Source organism: Apteryx rowi, unplaced genomic scaffold (assembly GCF_003343035.1).
Source record: "Apteryx rowi isolate R43461 unplaced genomic scaffold, aptRow1 scaffold_289, whole genome shotgun sequence".
NCBI lineage: Eukaryota > Metazoa > Chordata > Aves > Apterygiformes > Apterygidae > Apteryx > Apteryx rowi.
In genome coordinates, this window is record NW_020449296.1 from 890163 (window position 1) to 908064 (window position 17902).

Sequence of the window (17902 nt, forward strand, 5' to 3'; positions counted from 1 at the left end):
AATCGTTCTGCAAAATGTAGCCAGCTCTGCGAGGGGATGTGGAAGCTATTAAACTCACAGACGGTGGCATGCAACAGTTTGGTCCCTGCCTTTCCTTTACTGAAGCAGAACGTAGTAGCGCTGATTTGCGGCAGGACCATGTTTTTCACCCAAACATGCACAGAAACTTTAAGACCAAAACTGCCCTGGGCTTTGGAGTCCAGATGTGGCTGGAGAGGGGACACCACGGCAGCACAGCTCTGCTCCCTTTCACACCTTCCCCACACCCTGAAACAGAAACCCTTCACACACCATTTTTGGTCCCCAATTCTCTACTGACCTTGAGAGAAAAGCTCCCACTCGCTGTGGCTTGAATAGTGACAGGCTGCGAAAACACAAATAGAAAGAGAACCATACCACAACCTAGAAAAAAAAACGGTTTTGCTGCAGGATTTAGCAGCAGGAAAAAAGCTGAGCTGAGAGGAATGAAATGGAGAGAGACATTCTCCATCTACTTCCTAAATGTTGGATAAGGGAACACACTGCACGGTACATTGCAAGTTTGGGATGTGGCAAGACACCAACTGCATTTTATGTGTTGCAAAACCACCTCCTCTGTGGCAGCTGAGATTTCAAGCATAAGCTTTGACCTTGGTAATATTTTTTACATATTGAGTCACTGCCGACTCTGGAAATAACAGGGGAAAAGGGCTGGGATTTTGAAGATTTTAATGCATGGCCAGATCCTCTAAGAACTGGGACAGCCCCAGATGACAGCCTGGCTCTCCAATCCTCTGCCACTCTTAATTAAAGGCAAAAGACGCTGAGTTTGAAAAGATCTAAGGCGACACAAAGCACCAGCACGGAAGATTGAAAAAGAGGAAGACAAGGATTCAAAAACCTGCCCCTTTGCTTCATTTCGCCTGCATTTGATCACAGTTTCCTCCTGCAGCACYGGTGGCCTCTTCCACGGGTACTGAGCGAGAACATGAGAAACGCCTCCCGTGCCGGCACATGCAGGGCCCCAACAGCCCCTGCCTCCCTCGGGGTGCTCAACACGTGCCCGTCCCCATGCGGTGGCCCAGGGAGAGAGCCCGCTATGGCACGGGGTGCAGCAACCACGGCTCTCCCACGCTTCCCTTGCTGGCTGCAGCCGCAAGGATGCAAAACACGGCTGATGGGATGACTCTCTCTTTTTTGGTACCCACCTCCTCGGGAGGATGGCCAGCTCTTGGGAGCTTATGGGAAACTCAGAGTCRATTCCCTCTCTTTGCCTGTGAATGCAAACATCCCCAAAACTCCTAGGGGAAGGGGAGGTGGGACTCAGTGGAGTGCCTTTCCCACTGGAGAGAGCAAAGCTAGATGGCCAAATGGACAGGGGAAGGAAAGGATTCCTCTTGTACGTGACATCCCACCCMATCTGGTCTCTTCAGACTGTCCTTCAACTGAAAGGTTTACCCCCTGAGACACTTTAACAGATAAATAAATCAATTCCCCACTCTCCCCCCTTCTCCTTGCAAGGGAATAACTGTCTCTGATAGCCTTGATTTGCTAAATAAAACACTCTTTGAAGGCTCCCTGCAATAATATTTGCACAGAAAATTGACATTCTTCCTCCTTCCCACCAGCCCCGATGCTGTTTGTTTGTGAGTTAATAACTTCGACACTCGGCTGAGCTATTGATCCCTTTCAGCACAATCATTCTTTTGGTCCAAAATACACAAAAATAAAATAATGAGCAAGCAACGGCAAAGCCCTGATGACCTTTTGGCAGGCGCTGTGGCGCAGGCAGCGCATGGGAGCCCAGGCCCATTGGCGACGCCAACTGGCTGCCAGGTGCGATGCCTTCTGCAGAAGCCAGCAGGCAAGGCTGGATTTCTTTCTCCCTTCCTGCTCGCCCGCCTTGGCCTTCCCCAAGGAAGCAACGTCCTTCCTTGCAGGTGGAAAACCAGTTTTCATGACTCAAAATTACCATTTAACTTTAAATCGTCAGCACCCAGCAAGGGCTTCATAATGCAATAGATGGTCCACGCAGGTGTCTGGCCCAGACACCACCAGTGGCAGTGATGGATGGGTAGCAGCACCATTAGTTATAGGAAGGGTGGTGTTTCAGAGCCCCAACTGCCCAGCTGACGGGGGAACTACAGCACTGAATAAGTTCCTACAACCAGGGCAGGATGCAGGGAGCCAGCCCTCACGTGCACCGGCTCCGCTACGAACAGCCCCTCACGCTCTTCTATCGCTTTTCCCCTTTTCCACCTGTCCCTCTCCCTCCCCCAGTAAAGCCAGCTGACGTTTCCAATTCAATAGCTCTCCAGCACAAAGTGCCACTTTTGACAAAAATCAAACTGTTTTGCAGGAACGCAGGAATTCGGAGGAAATCTGACGCGAAGTTATCAAAGCATTTTGTTCCGACTTTGCTGTTTTGGCTTTTGTTATATTATACCGGGGCCTGGCGTGCCAGAGGCAGAACAAAGCTGCTTGGCTTTATCCAATCCATTTTGATAACAGTTGGTCAGGAGTAGATCTCCCTCCAATATCCACCATAATGAAATCTGATGAAAAGAAACAATTAACGTCTCTGCAATGTCCTCATCCTCCTCAACTGCTCCCGTATTGCCAGGGCATTCCACCAACGCTCCCGGGGGATCTTCGCTGATGCACCGACTTTGTATTTTTGTTTTGCAATCTGCTCACATGCCTTTAGCTAATTGTTCTTCAGACTGCTCTTTTCAGGGGAGATTTTCATGGCAAACAATCAATTTTCCCAAGTTGCATTTTCCTTAAACCCTTTGATGTCTGGGAAAATAACAGGCAACCTCAACACACGGCTGAGTATCAGGCGAGAGCTGGGAAGCACTAAGCGGAAATGCATTTAGTTGTCTGGGTCAAAAACCATTTCCTTTGTTAAATGATTATTATTGTTCCAAGAGAATTTCAGTGGGAATTGAGGGTGCTTAGATAGATGGATTCACAGGTTCGCTGAGCTTCTATAAGGGTCTCTATATCCTCCACCATAATTCTACATCATAACTTCCAACACCAATAACTCTTCTATGACTCCCAACAGATATTCCTGTGCCTTCCAAAGCAATAACTTCTCAATGAACTCCAGACCTGCCAAATCGACTGTTTTTCCCCTGCGGACGCCTGCTTTTTGGCCCTTCTCACAGCCCTCCTGGGAATCTTGACCCGTTTACCTCTCCTTCTGGTTCCAAGCTCGGCGCGCGGGGAGATGAGATCAGAAAGCGATCTGCATCGTATGTCAAGAAATAGCTCTGRCACTAAAAGGTTGCAGTCATCTTCCATTTTCCTGACTGCTCTCATCAGTCGAGGATCCAGCTCCGCATTCCCCAGTCCTGCTCGCACGAGCCGTAATTCTGAGGGAACATTTCTCTCTCCCTAAGCCTCCATTTCTCAGATTGCTCACTTCTTCCCACTCATACCTGAAAATTGTTATGAGTGTTTCTCAGGTCTCCCCTGGAGAAATTACTTAGGTTATTCAGTAGGGCTAGAGAACAAACACTTAAATAAGAAATAAACTGCCATGCATCTCTTGGGTCGCCAAGCCTCCCGGTTCAGCCATAAGAGCAGTACCTGAGGACGGCCAGCCCAGAACTGCTACCTTGCTAGGAGTGCACTTGATCTTAATGACATGTTAATTAAGCTGAGGGTAGAGCTGCTTGTTACATTATTGTTTTTGTTTCTATCACAGTAATACTCAACATCCTCAAGCAGAAAACATTTTTCCCCCCCTCCTTTTAAGTCACAAATTATGTCAACATCTGGTGAAAATAAATGTGTAAMAGTAGGCTTTGCTCTTTTTCAGGGGATTTTTCTCTGGAAGGGAAGAAAGGTTTGAATCAAAAATGAACATACGCAAGAGGGGAAGAAGAATATGCCTCAAACATTGCTCTTTTTTGGTTAAAAAATTTTGTTTTAAACAAAGAAAAACCCCAAAAGCCTATTCTCACAGTTGGGGATCACAGTTCTCGTTAGCTTCCCAGCAAACCACCCCACTCAGCCTTAACGTTTCCTTGGAAAGGGTTTCCGTAAGGAAAAGCCAGCTAGCATGAGCCACGCACAAACTCGAGCTAAGCAGGAACGGCGCCCGAGAGGGAGCTGCGACTGGGGAGAGCACAGGCGCTCAGGCAGGTCCTCTTGACCCCAGGCAGTGCAGAGCAGGACCAAAGCACCCGTCCTCGGCATCACGCTACATGCAGAAACCAGCAGCATTATGCACCGCATTCGCTCCTCGTCCCGTCACTCCGAGGCTTTTCCGCCGCTGCAAGGGAAAGGAGCTGCCGTGGGGGAAAGCAGCTGCAGAAACCACTTAGCGCTTCCTCGAGAGGCTCAGACCTCGCTAACAGGCTGGATACCTTCAACAAGTGCCGCTGCCAGCCCCTCTGCACAAGTATCTTTAGATATTTGCTTTAGCTACGCTTATACGCGCCAGCCAAAGCATCCAAGCGAGAGCAGGCGGCTTGCGTTGCACTGCCCAGCTGCATCTCCAGTGCCCGGGAAATGACCTAGGTTTTCAAAGATGCCATCACGCCCCCACTATCCAATTACTAGGAAATAATTAAGCTGACGATGGACCTACTGACCACTGTGGAAAAACGTGAAAGGGAGCCACCTGCTCAGCACAGAGCCAGATTTCTGCGGCTGATTTGTAACCAGATGCTCCATGTTGCGTCAAACAGGCACGAGGACTTTTTTTCCCCCTCCCCGTGTTTTTCAACGGAAATTGTCTTGCACCCTTTTTCTGACTGCTTCCTAAAACTGCTTGGAAGCTTCAAAAGAAAACAGAACTCCTAGAAAGCGTTCCTGTTTCCCTGCCTTGCACTGAAATTTTTCACTTCCTTCCAAATTCGACATTACTATCCTCATCGGGAAAGAGCTGTTCCTTTCCCCAAAATTAACCCTTAACTCTGGAAAACCTCCAGAAAGAAAAAAAAGCCCTTTCTGGGGGAATAACCCCTGGGAGAAAGGCTCAGCAGTGAGTTAAATGGATAACACTCCCTTGCCGAGAGAACAAGGGCTCGAGGAACCGGGACAGGAGAGGATCTTTCTTTCGAGTAAGATGTCCCCTAATGCAATAAGTCCGGTCTGCTCTAATTTTTCAAAGAGAGCTCGTGGCAGACCGACCCCTCACAAGGCGATGCAGGCACAAACACTGCGATTTACTTGGAGACTCCGGCATCTACGCTTTGAACAGGGAGACACTGCACAACTGCACTTATTATTTGCTGAACGTCTGTCCGTCCCCAACGACCGCAGGGCTGGATGAATCCTCCTGCATAGCTGAGGATTAGCTCTGGATAAGATTTTGTTGACTACATGATTTTGGAGGTGGTGGGGAGGGAAGGATCCTGCAGCTTCTGCAGAAGCAAGGCATTTCAGGGTGAAACCAAAAGATGAATCTCTTGGCTGCAGGATGGAAATCTCCAGTCAAAATGAGAGACTTCCCCAGGCACCCCAGAATAAGCACCGGGTGCCGAGCAGGGCCCCTCACGTGGGCTGATGGAGGGAAGTTTTGGGGTTGCTTCAAACCAGAGAGAGCAGCTCTCTGGTCCCCCATACTACAGAGGGCATCTACTAACATCCAGGGTCCTGATCTCCTCCCTCCTGAGCCCCTCTCATGTTTCACTGCAACAGAAAATGAAACCTGGGAAGATTAACTGAGCAAAATTCTTTTTCCCCAGAGTCACTGAATATCCCTCCCACTTTCTCTCTGGTGACCATGAGCCCATGCAGCCCTACCACAAGCCAGCGCCTAACGCAGAGAGGCGGTGGGACAGGAACAGTACCAGGCTTTCTCCCTGTCCTCTTGGTCCACGTTTGGTGCCTGGCAATGGGCGTTGGAAATCAGAGCCATCCTTCAGCAAGCTGCTGGGTTTAAGGAGAAGTTGATTGCCATGGACTGGGCTTTAGATTTACAGCCTTCCCAGGTGGGGCTGGCAACTGCTCTAACACCACAGCATGGGCACGTGCGGGAAAGAAAGGTCAATCTTGCTTGTTCTCCATGCCCAGCAGGCTAGAAAAGGGTAAAAATTAAAAAGTCTTCTAGTTTTTGCAACTAGGAAGCTGGTTCTGCCCCAGTGTGGTGCCTAGGGAAGGGCCTGCACCCTTGGAGACAACCTGATCATAGCTGGGACACCATTCCCCCAAAGCTCCCTCCACAGCCAAGGGAGGAAGGCTCCTCGGGGGCAAAGCAAAGGACTTCTGGTACAAATCACCCCGTGCTAAATCAGAGGAGCCTCCTTTCTCTAGAGACCATAGAGGGACCTTGAACTTCAGGTAACTAAGTTGGATGGTGGGAATATCTCCCTCATCTTAGATCTGCATCCTGCTAAGCTAGTCCCATGTTCAAGAGGAAAAATCCAACCATTTTTGCATGACACCCAACGACGGTGTTAGCAAGGTTTGTGAAAATCCACGTACAATGAGTGAGAGAAGCCTAAAAAGGAACCAGCGGTGAAACGAAGCAAATTCCCCACTGTTTAATTAGCCCAACTGTCTTTTGAGCAGGGACTCTTTTATCCATCAAGAAAATAAGGGGCCAGAAACTCACACTGTAATGCAAACAGAATGTCCCTTAAAACCAACTGGTGCTTTTGGCCAAGCAAAAACTGTTGGGATTTCCAAATATGGCCCATGGGAACATCAGCCCAAGCATTCTTGGGAAGCATCTTGGAGCCTGAACTGTCTCCCAAGAATAAAAACTTCAAATCCAGCACGACAAAAGAGCCATCACATGACAATAACTATCACACAAGCGCACAAATTAAGCAATCCATCAAAAGTGAAATACACCACAAAACAATAGAGAGCGGTGCACATCATACCCGGCAACGGGTGAGCAAACCTGACCTGCGATTGCCTCTCTTCACGCATGGACTATTGTGTTCCCTTCTCTGCAGACATCAGAGCAACTGGGTTTTTTTGGCTTTTTTTTTTCTTTTTATCAAAGCTTGGGGAGAAGGAACCTTTATTGGAGAGAACATAGGTATCTATATTCAAGCAAAAGCACTTGTGTTCGACTCGGCCATTATACAAATCAATGGTTATTCTGCAGGAATGTGACAGGGCAAAAATTAGACGTAGAAGTTGCTGCCCTCTCTCCTGAGTCTGGGGGGAATTCCTGCCTTAAAAATTTGGGATCCTGTGTATGCATGTAGCTTAACATAATGATATTCCCTGGGAAAAAGGAGAAGGAAGAATAGTTAAAATCTCCTAAGTCTTCTTGTCTTCCATCTCTTTTAATTGCACCCGGTTTCAAAGAGGTGTAACACAAGAAAACTGCCTCTGCCCATCTGAGAACTGAATTTACAGGATATTATTTTGGAGAGTAGCTACCCTGCTTCAACATCGCCACTCAGACAACAAGAAGATGCAGTTCCTCAGCACCCAAGGGCCCAGATATGTTTGCTAACAGATTGGGCAAATGGCTGTGTGTTTGCAAGTGCATTTGAAAAATCAGGTCCCGTTGGCAGGCAACTCTCAGACAGCAAGCAGGGCCAAATCCCATGAATAAATTGCTTGGAGCGAGTAGTTTGACGCGCCATTATTCATAACTAATGCAGTCCTAGTAAACAGAAAACGGAGGCCAAATCTGCCTGTATAGACACCAATGACCTCATCTGTTTTCATCCTATTTATTGAACAAAATAAGAGCAAAAGAGAGTTACCACCGACCTCCAAAGGGAGGCACAGGCAAAAAACATCTCCTCGGGTTTCAGAGGAACAAATATTCCTCACAGATACCGGGTGAGGTGGAAGTCTAGACAGCAGGGACTGGAGCTGAATTCAGTGTTAGAATAAGAATTTTATCTCCCCAGTGCAAAGACACAAGTAAAACTAAGCAACCACCTCTCCCATCTCCTTTGCTTTCGATACCACTGAGCTGTGGGGAATAAGGACGTTAGAAGAAGAGGCAACAGCAGAGGCAGCTGTGGGGCAGCGACGTCCATACTGATGGGGAACAGCACTGACCGTTGGCCAGGGATCACTCTCAAAAAGCCCAGTGGCTATCGGGCAGCCTCTTTTTATAGGATCTCAGGAAAATTCAGGTTGGAAGGGACCTCAGGAGGTCTCTAAACCAATCTCCTACTCAAGGAGCTCAGCTGTGTGGGTGGACCAGGTTGCTCAGGGCTTTCCAGCAGCAGGCAAGCTGCAATGCAGCTCAAGGCCCCTCTCCGAGCTCGGTATATCAAGTGAAATGAAAAACAAGCCAAAATGAAATGATGAAAAAGAAAACCCAAAGGAAGTGAAGAGGGAACAACTGGTCACTGTTACCCCCAACACAATTACAGGCTGCCCAGCGCAACCGTCAACCAGCAGGTTAAAGCAAACACAAAGACACAACTCTCACCCGCTTTCACACAGCACTGCAATGCCCAGCACAAATCACTGCCACAGCAAACAGTAAAGGCAAAAAAGAAATCCCAGACTGCAGAAGGGAATAGATATCTCCATGAAGTGCTGTTCCCCTGATGCTTGTGCAACCTCCAGAGCAGGTGCCTGCAAGAAGCTGGAAGGCAACAAACCAGGGGGCAGTCATGCTATTTCTGCTGTGTTTCTTATACTCCTGAAGTATTATATTTATTTTAATTTGGGAAAAATATAGGAAAAATTATGAACACAGTTGTGATCATTCTTCCCCAAATATCACAAAGTTTAAAGATATCTCAGCTGCAAGCAGCTTCCACTGCAAAGGGTCTAGCTCAGCACCGCTAGCATTTGGCCTCTGGGGGGGAAAAAAAAAAAAAAAGCCATTGAGCTGAAGACTGCTACATTTATCTTGAACGCAAAGGGAAATATTTCTCTAAGTGACAAAGAAAATTTATTACACTGTTTAAAAGTTACGGCCTGTTCAAAAATTGCCTTGATTTGAATCATTGACTTTTCAAAATAAATACTACTCTTTCATCAATAAGCTCAAAATATAAGCTAACCACAAAACCCTTTGGATAAAAGAAACATAAAAATGATATCTTTACACATTAATAACATCTATTGATCTAACTGTAAGCATATGTCCACATACAAAATTTTACCATATTGCACATCAATAATATTCTACACTTTTTCTATTAAACTATGCTGTTCCCAAGAAACAGAAATTCAAAGTATTTTCCTAAAAAGGCTCTTGCCATTTAGATGTACAATGGTTGTAGTTGAAAGCACTAACAATAAGGCCATATTTAGTTATGCAGGCCAATATTAACCATTTGTAAGATGAATGGGTAGGAGTTGTAGGATTGTTGCCAAATAGGAACGTTTTTATCTGTAATAAAAATAACTATTTTCTATGCCCCCTTTTGCTCTTCTCTTAATTACATCTCACAATCCGAATTTACTAAGCAGCTTAAACAATATTTCCGAGGAAAACTTATTTCGCTTTGGGGCCAAAGAGGGGCTTATAAAACGCTCAGACGGGCCAGCTTCTTTCGGCGTGAACCCACACGGCCTCCGCAAAGAAAACTTGTGCATCCTTAATCCACTGGAATTGTTCGGCTGCCTCGGCAAAGGCGAGGAGAAGAGAATAGGGTTCACGGCTTATTTGGACTTTCAAAAAGCTCCGGCAAAGCCTCTGACAACAGCCTATTAGAGGAACAAAGCGGGCGCAGACAGGAAAGGAAGTGCTGTCAGCCTGATCGGCCCGCGAGAAAGCGAGCTCGGGGCAGGCTTTTGTCAGCTCCCCGCGCCGCTGCGGCCGCGCCGAGAAGCGCCGCTGTGTTTTGGACGAGGATTAGCGCCCGATAATCTGTTTATTAATGCTTTGAAGAGGGCTGAGCAACGAGGAGGAAAAACTGGCAGATGACAATATTATTTAGGCTAATCGAGAATATGACGGATGGCAGGGACCTTCAAAGAGAGCGGCAAAACAAGGCACTCAGGGAGCTCGGCGCACTGATAAATGCAAGGCAGCGCCCGCTGGAAAGAGTATTTGGAACTAATCATACGCGTTGCCRCGGTCTAAATTAGATGTATCTGGCCAGCAAAGCGATGGCTGCGTTTGTCGTGCGGCCGCAGCTAAAATGGCAAACAAAATACTCGCTTATATATAAAGATGGAGCGTAATAAAATATGTGATGGTGTAAATCAACGGTGTGCGCTGACCTGGAATACTCTGATCAAGTCTGGATATCCTGCATCAAATAAAGCAGAGGAAAAGGGAGTCCGTTCAGGCAATAAAACCGATTAGATGTAGAGATATTGTGTGGGATTGAAAAGTCTGAGACTTTAATTTAAAAAGGGGGCGGATAAACAGGAAGAAGGAGGTGTGCAGAGCAATGAAAGACAGCCAGCAAACGCTCATATTTACCCTCAAATAACTCAAGGGCAGAAGAGCACTCTGCAAAGCAGAGAAAGAAACGCATTTAGATCTGATCTATTTATACCTAAATGGCGCAAAAGGCACAGCGAGCTGCTGGGACGGGCCGCCTCCGAGCGCCACGAAGACCCAGATCCAAGGAGAGTTTTGGCACGCAGACACAAAGCTTGGAAGATTGATATGAATAGCCGCTCGAGCGTCGTGACATTCGGCAGGTGGTAGGTCAGCAAAGGGCTGCCTGCACGTGCTAGGGCAGGGCGCTCTCGCCGGCAGCCGGGGCCAGCCCCAAGGTCCAGCTTAGCTCAGCCGCAGCCAGTCCTGCAGGCAAATGCTGCATCCAGCAAGGAAAATGCGCCCCGTTCCCCTGAGACGTTGGCTCTTGGCGCAGCAGAAGTGAAGGGCAGCCCATGACCTGTAACGGGAGGCTTTCTGGTTCCCTTTGCAAAGGGCATGGCGTTTGAGGCATTCAATGACTTGGGTTATCTCTGTTCCCACTCCTTCCTCGGCCCTTGGTGATAAGCACCATTTCCAAGGTAGCAATGTGAGGTGGGAAAACTGAGGCAAGGACCCCAGTTATGGATCTGAGTGCAGTCAATGCGCCTCTGGCAGAGCCAAGGAGTGGGCTTGCGCTGGGGACGCAGCAAAGCCCCACCGTCACTCAGGCCATGGGGATGCTTCTCAATGCCCCAGACATCTACCAGCTGGAAAACGTGGTTGCCCAGCGACTGACAGGCCAATGCAAATCCTTGCACTTCTCTCCATCTCTCCCCTCCCCATTTTATCCGAGGTCTGGTGATTTCCCAGCTGATGAACACATTACCACCTCATTCGGCAACGCCTTGGAGGCGCTCACGTTTCAGGCCCGGCAAGAAAAAGATGAAGTATGAAAATCCCTTTCCTTTCCAATCCAGTCCTCCCAGCACCGGCSAAGGAGTTAAAACAAAACGCCTCGGAAAAACATAGAAAATACCGGATGCGAGAGGCCGTACCAAACTCGCACTATATGCAGGTGTCAGGGAAAAAGGTCTCCTGTCTCCCACGCCAGACTTCTATCTCCATCCTGCAAACCCTTCCCATGCAAATGGACATCAGGGTTGACACCAGTCTGCGTGCAGCAGGGAAGAGCTTGGAGAGGACCCTCTCCCTGCTCAGCTCATGCTCCCCAGTGACCTGGACCATGCAGAGCAGCAGCGAGGACGTGATTTGGCAGGCAGTGAGCCATCTGGGCTGAGCCACCACACAGAAAGGCAGCAGCCAGCCTTGCCCATTTTCCTCAAGGGGAGTCCACAAGGACTCTCCTCCTGCACCTACGTCCCTCTGCAGCAATCGGGGCTTAACACCTACCAGCCTTTCACACCTGCATCTAGTTGAAGTTGCTCAGTTGCATGTTTTCCTGACTTCCTCCAAAGACAGCAACACCTGGTGGTTGCCATTTCCACCAGGCTCAGTTAGAACAGCCCTGCTAGTCCATACCAAGGATCTGGCATCCTCTCTCCAACAGTGGGGATACACAGGTGCCACGGGCAAAGTCAGACAGATATTATACTTCCCCTGGCAGACCCAGCACAACATGAGTTTGAGCAATTGGGTCCTGTGGGCAAGGCAAGCCAGAGAAAAAGCTCATGTCTGCCCCCAGCTCAGGGCTGCAGGATGGTGAAGAGACATAGGGGGGATGTGGTGCATGCTGGGGTGCATTCCCGCTGGGACAGCCTGGCACAATCAGCAACCAGTCTCTCCCAGAAGGTCCCAGAGTTAATCTGAGAACATCCAAGAAACAGAAAAGCTCCTTTCCCGTTCCTCTGGTCCAGGACGGGAGCCCTTGCCCACGGCTGACCAGATCTTTCAAAGACATTTGGCCACCCCAACCATGACTACGCAATGCTGGAAGAAAAATCTCGTGGGCACAAATGGAGCAAAAGAAAACAGGACAGAGGTTTGTTCAGAGACGCCTGCCCAGTCCCTGTCCATTTGACATTTGCTCCAAACCAGTGAACTGCACATCCTTTGAACTTTCGTTTAGACAGATAGGCCCATGTATTTAGAAATCCTTGAAACTCATCCATCTGCAAAGACGGCAACTCCTGATAATGCAAAAGCTCCAGCCAGGATGCTGAGCTCAGCAGATCTCTCTACAAATGATTCCTATTAAAGTAAAAAATTACAATGCAAGCGTCTATTAGACAATCCAAGCCTGACATAAAAAAGAAATTAAAAAAACATAATATGCTCATGCCAGCYGTCTTTATAGAGCGCTGAGGATCTCAGACAAGGCAGTGGGACACCCATTCATTGTCGCCTGTGCAGCACCTAAATTCTCCTTGGAGCAACGCACCCCCAGCTGTGCCCCAGGACCATTTCTACCACAGCTGCTCTGACGGCGGCTCTGCTCTGCTCTTCAAAGCCTCCAGCAATGGAGACCCCAACCTCTTCACCCGGCAATCAATTTGGACATCCACCCATCTTTACTGCCATGAAYTGCTCTCCTAGGATGCAACTTGAACCTTCCTTGCCGTGTTTTACAGCCAGGGTTTATCGTCCCAAGGACATGAGGGCGGATTTCCTTGGGAGCTTTTTGCGTATCTGAAAGCTTACAGTTTTTTTGAGTTTTCTCTCCTCTGGTCCAAATCCTCCCAAACCGTGACCCTAGGGACGTGGCGCACACACCTTTGCTCAGGTCCCCGGCTGGTTCATCCCCCACCAGCATGGGCAACAAGAGACAGCCATCGGCACCAAAGGAAAAGCACAGTCTTCCTAACTGGGTACCTAAAGACTGGCCAAGGCCATAGAGAGCCGAAGAGCAGCTGTCCTGTGCTCTCCCCAGTGGAGGCAAGATGGGGGGGGACATGCCGGGGAGACCCTGCTGGCGCCAAGTCCCTTCTTCTGAGCGGAGCAGGGCAGCAGAAACACGTGCCGCTCTGCGCTCCCTGCACCCCCAAAGTCTAAACCACCAGATTATCRCGTTAACGCTTCAAATGTTTAATTTCCTGCTACGGTTGTGCAGGTTCTGCAACAGGAAAGGTGGGAGGGGCACTCAACGAAATAAGCCGGGCGTTTTCAAACAAACTCTGAAAACGCCATCCTCCCCGTGGGCTTCCCGCTCCGCTGTTCAGCCCGGGGAGCGGGGGGGACCGCTTCCCCCTCAGCAAGGAGGCTCGGGTGGGAGCACGAGAGCCACCTGACTGCCGACCTCGCAGCCCAATGGCACAGGCACTTTCCATCCCGCTGCTAAAATGAAAGGCGCCTTTGTTCGGCGGCTCCAGCGATCTCCACAGAGCTGCCGAAACATTTACTGCAACGCGAGAAAAACAAGGCAGCTGGTGTTTGCAGAGTAAAACGGTACCCGACCGGCGAGAGGGGCCGGGGGGGTGCGTTGAGGGGAGGACGAGGAGGAGGAGGAGGAAAGTAGTGGGAGCAGGGAGCATGTGGGAGCGTGGGGGAGTGATGGAGCGAGAGAAGGAGGGATGAAAAGCACAGGGGGGAAGCAAGAGAGGTGGAGAGGGAATGCAAGAGCACAAGCCAGGCGGAAAGACAGTGGGACAGAAAGTGAGGGCGTGGAAAAGCAAAGACAGGGATGGAGAGCCGGGGAAACGTGCTAAGGAAACTTCAAGCCACTTCTGCCTGGTGCATGCACCCTCCAGCAAAGCTGCCTCCACCCAGAGATCAGTCCTGCATGCATTACCCCGTTGCGCAGTCTGCTGCCTCTCCAAACACAGCGTGACGCATCTGTAGGGAAACGGGGGCTGCTCAGCCCTCTCCAGAGAGGATGGGGGAAGAAAGACCTTCCCCAGCATCACTGCCYGGCCTCTCACAGACCGGCGCACCGTGGGATGCAGCAGCAGCACCACATGGAGTCCAGCTCGAGCAGCTGCCTGGGACTCCGCACAAGCRAAACGGCCTCGTCCCCGGAGGAGGGCACGCGGGGAGCCCCCAGCCCGAGGATGCAGCAGCCACAGAGGAGATAGCCAGAGAGACGCTCCTTGCAGAGCCATCTGCACACCCTAGGCCCACCACTGCAAAGCCACGGCGCTGGGAAGACACAGCCCCGTAAGGAGAAGGGACATGAAGAACCGACCCTTGCAAGTGCAAGGGAGCTGGATACTTGGACACATCAAACCAGCTCCAGGGACGCGTCTCCGTCAGAAAGACCCTTCCCCGCAGCACGGGGTGAAGCCAGCCCCTGCCCTCCTCCAGCAGTCCCCTCTGCACTCATGTCCTTGCGCCACGTGCTGCTCACACGTAGATAGCGTGATCCAAGTAACGTCCCAACGAGACAACCCTGAGCGAGGTGGAAAGCAGAGAGGGAGAGACCTGCTGCCCAACATGAGCTGCTTGCGAGGAAAATTAAAAAATACCCCCCTGCCCGAGCAATCGCTCAACCCCTCCGTCTGAAAGCCCCACTGGCTCTTTAGGGGTGCTCAAAACCGCAAGGGGAAGTACTTGTACTGGGTGGCACCCCGATTCCTCTAGAGCAAACATTGCCCCTGAACTGTTCCCAGCCGGAGCGGGCAGGGGATCCTGACTGGCAGCTGCCCACAGAGCACATGGATGCTTTCCGCTTGGTGCCTTTCCCGGAGGCCGCCCACGGCTGTGGTTATTTATAGATCGCTAACTGCGTGCCCCTCTCCGTGCACCGAAGCAAGATTACCCTTGTGCATGGGCAAGCAGGAGAGGAAAAGCACCATCCTTCAGGTCAGGGCCAGGAATAGCTGCCAGTGACCAGAAATAACTAGTGCCATGTTCGGCCCTGGTTCTTCGAGAGCTGCCAGGGCAGAGCACAAGGTTTGCAAGATTTCAGCCCAGGGAGGATAGGATCAAGTTCTCCTTCAACTCGTGCTCCCCCAACATGTTCCCCGCCCCCCCGCCCCCATTCTGCTCTCCAACTCCAAAAAAGCTGCTGGGTGGAAGGAGCAGGTGGGCAGGCCAGGAAAGCAATCCAGCGGTGGGGAGGGGACGACTGACCTCCGGAAAATGTGCTGGAAAAGCAAGCGGGGCAGGTCGCGAGGAGGGAAGGGTTTCAGCACCTGCTGCTGCAAACCCCGCCGCTGACCTGGGAAGGGGTTACGCAGGGGAGCAGATTCCAGAGGATTTTGGCAGCGCGCCGTGATCAGTGCGCGCTCGATGACTCCTTTGGGTGCCTGCGAGAATCGCAGCACGTGAGCGCAACGTGGCCAGCGTGCAAGGCACGGATACCGTCACGTGCGCGCCTCCGTCTCCCCCCGCAGAGGCTGCGAGCAGAGGCAGCCTCGTCCTTCCCCCGGGCGTGCAAGGCGCCTGCATCCCTCCGTGTGCTGCTGAGCACGTGCACGCACACATCTGTTTGCACACATGAAGCGTGGCCTTCTCCATGCAGGTTCACCACACCGGTGCACGTGGCCACATTCAGCCCGCACGCAAAGGACGCTGGTGGGTGCCCTYGCTGGACCGGCTGCAGGCACTGCTAACCCTTGCACGTGCCCCAGGCCCCCGCGCTCCCCGCCGCTGCTCGCCCAGGGGTCCCCGCGCCCACCTCTGCACGTGCCTCCACCAGAGCCAAGCAGCTCCAGGCAGGGTCAGACGCTGCTCCCAGGCTGGGGAACGGCCACCAAAATGTTCTTGCTGGAAACACTGCTGGCATTGAACTGGTGTTAAGAGGGGGAAGGGGATTACCAAGCCACCCCTTGCACCCTGACCCTGCAGTCTCCAGCACAGGCCCCAAAAGCCCAGCTGCTGCCAGAGGCAGCCTTCAATGATGACCCCTCAGGCACAACATCCAGGGGCCAATATTGCAGCTGGGTCGCTGCTGTGAGTCTGCAGCACACAGCGGCCGGGGGGAGAGGGGGAGATTTTCCGTCTGCCCGTGCAATGCAAAAGCTAGGACAGGAGCCCATCTCCCCCCTCCCCAGACAAATTTGGGAACCACAGCACTCCCTCGAAGCTTCTCCTATTTGCGAGGCGCCTGTAAGCTAAGACCGTACCTGCCCAAGGCCCCGGGGAGCAAACCCTTAACGCACACATCRTAGCGTCTGCTCGCGGAGAGCCGTGTCCCCGCGGAGGCAGGACAGGAGTCGGGAAGCTCGGAGGTCCATGCAAGCACACGCGCCTGGGGCAGCGCCGGCCCTCGGGGAGCCCTTGAAGGCCTCCCCTCCCCTTCGCCCCAGCCTGCAAATCTCAGCCTCTGTTTTTTTKTTGTTTTTTCCGTTTTCTTTTTTTATTTGTTTAACGAAATACGCTCCAGCCTTGTAAGGCGAGTCCCCAGAGCACGCAAATAAGTGGAGTATTTTTGGCCGCTCTCCCCGCAGCCTAGGGCTGGCCTTTCGGAAACGCATACCCTCGATGCCCCGGTAATTGAAGAGGCTGCCGATCCTCCAGGCCAGAAAAGGGATTACAGGACACGCTTAAGGGCTCGGGTTCATCGCCCCCAGCACCCCCCCCCGGGCTCGGGTCCCCGCCGCCTGAACTACAGCGGCGGCGCCGCTAGCCGGCAGCACCGCCGGACCCCTCGCCGCCCCGGCCCGCCTGCAACATGCCCCCGGGGCGCGCGGCCAGGTGGGGAGCCCGGGGGGACCCGCCTGCCGGCGAGAGCGCCCGCGGCGCGCGCCCAGCTCCGGGCTGCGGCACGGCCCGCGCTTCAGGCAACTCGCAATTAACTCCTTCCGACGGGGCAAGGAGACAAATGACTGTAATTTACAAATAGACTTTATCTTAAAATGAGCGCCTTGCCCGACACCTATTGATTCCCGCTCCCCCGCCGGAGAACTCGCTGCAATTAAATTGTCACAACCCTAATACCCATGTAAAAATGAGCCAGATATACTGTATCTCCCAGAAAACCTCGCCCGCACAGGATTACAAAACCCAGCTGCTGCGTTTCCTTTTACCCCTGAATTAGCAAGAGATCAAATTTATCTCCCTGTTAGACAGCAGAGCTTTTATCTGCATCTCTCTGGCTGCCAAACAAATCGCAGACAGCTCGCATTTTACCCGTCCTGCTCCAGCCGCTGGCGATGGCTCCGGTTTGACAACGCGCTACCCGTGAGGTCAGGGCTCGGCTCGGCGTTTTTGCGCGGAAGTCGGGAGGACGGTTTCCTCCACGGACGGGGCAGCAGGGAGAGGAGACGCGGAGTTTCTCGGGCTCGTGTGGATGACACAGCAGGGTGGGCCCCGGGGGACACGCAGTGTTCACAAGCCGGGGGAAACGGCTTGCTTTTCTGAAAGCAGCAAAGCGAGCGTAGGAACCGTTTTTCCCCCTCCAAAGGCCAATTAAGCTCCCTTTTTTAATAGCCAAGCTGGGATCAGCACAGTGACACAAACACGCTCTCCAGCTCCCCGCGCAGAGGCCCCGGTGGAGCAGCTCGAGGCTTTGCAAGCTTGCTCCCAAACCCACCGAGCACCGCTTGCATCCCTGCCCCGCGCCAGCCGGACCCCGGAGGGACCTGCTGAGATGCCAAGGGGAGACGGAGCAAAGGCGAGAAATGCCTGGGCGCGCAAACCAGCACCGCTGAGCGAGATGACCCGGAGCCCGGGGAGAGCCGCTGCTGGAGCAAACACGGCGGCTGCTCCTCCAGGCCAGCCTGCAACGTTGCCAGGGAGGAAACCACTCCAAAG

The 17902-nt window shown here is 51.7% G+C and overlaps 1 protein-coding gene across 2 annotated transcripts in view; it reads right to left on the reverse strand.

The window, feature by feature from the left end:
* The window catches only part of CNTFR (ciliary neurotrophic factor receptor), a 235976-nt gene that overhangs the window by 136189 nt on the left and 81885 nt on the right, over window positions 1-17902 (reverse strand). The window lies entirely within an intron of this gene.